The following is a 1,056-nucleotide window of genomic DNA, read 5'->3' on the forward strand; positions in this document are numbered from 1 at the left end:
CCATGTCGAGCGCCGCCACCACCGGTTCCACTGCTGCGGGCTTCCTCCCGGCCTCTCTTGCGGCTCTGCTCAACCTCCCGCTCGATGCCATCTCTGTTCCGGCTCCGATCGGGACAAGGAGCATCGGCTCCGTCTTCTCCACGCCGCCGGCGCCCTCGCTTGGGCGTGACCTCGTGGTCCACACCGCGGCGTCGCCGTCCGCTGCAGACTCCGCAGGCGTCGTCCCGCCGCTCCTGCCGCAAGCGGATCACACTGCCCCGCTGGTGGGGTTGGCGGCGTCCGCCCCGGCCGCGGGCCTTGCGGCGTCCGCACCGGCCGCGAGCTTTGCGGCGCCCGCCCTGGCTGCCGTCCCGCCTCCTCCCGCATCGGCTTCGGTGCCTCCGGCTGCCTCCATGGTGTTTGCACCCCAGGCAGCCTCCTCGATGGGATTGTCTTCGCCGCCGCCATTTCACTTCGGTCATCTCATCACCATCAAGCTCTCCGCCGACAACTACATCTTCTGGCGTGCGCAGGTTCTCCCGCTCTTGGGGAGTCACTACCTGCTAGGCTACGTCGACGGATCGCTTCCCTGCCCACCCGCGCTGGTAGACAACATGCACGGTCCGGTCTACAATCCGGCCCATCGCGTCTGGACGGGGCAGGACCAGGCGAACCTCTCCTCCATCCAGGGGTCGCTCTCGCCGGCAGTTGCCGGCCTTGTTGTCTTCGCGAAGACGTCTCATGAGGCCTGGACCATCCTTGAGCGCACCTTTGCAGCGCAGTCCCAGGCTCGTGTCTCTGCACTCCGTCGTCAGCTTGGAGAGTGTCAGAAGCTTGACTCCACTGCCACTGAGTTCTACAACAAGGTCAAGGGCCTCGCCGACACATTGGCCTCCATTGGACAGCCCCTCACCGACTCCGAGTTCAACTCGTTTATTGTCAATGGTCTTGATGAGGAGTATGATGCCTTAGTCGAGATCATCAACGAGCGGGGCAACTCCACACCCATGCTGGCACACGAGGTTTTCTCTCGGCTCCTTCTCACTGAGCAACGGGTCGAGACTCGCCGCACCAGGG

Source organism: Triticum dicoccoides, chromosome 6A, assembly GCF_002162155.2.
Source record: "Triticum dicoccoides isolate Atlit2015 ecotype Zavitan chromosome 6A, WEW_v2.0, whole genome shotgun sequence".
Classification (NCBI taxonomy): Eukaryota; Viridiplantae; Streptophyta; class Magnoliopsida; order Poales; family Poaceae; genus Triticum; species Triticum dicoccoides.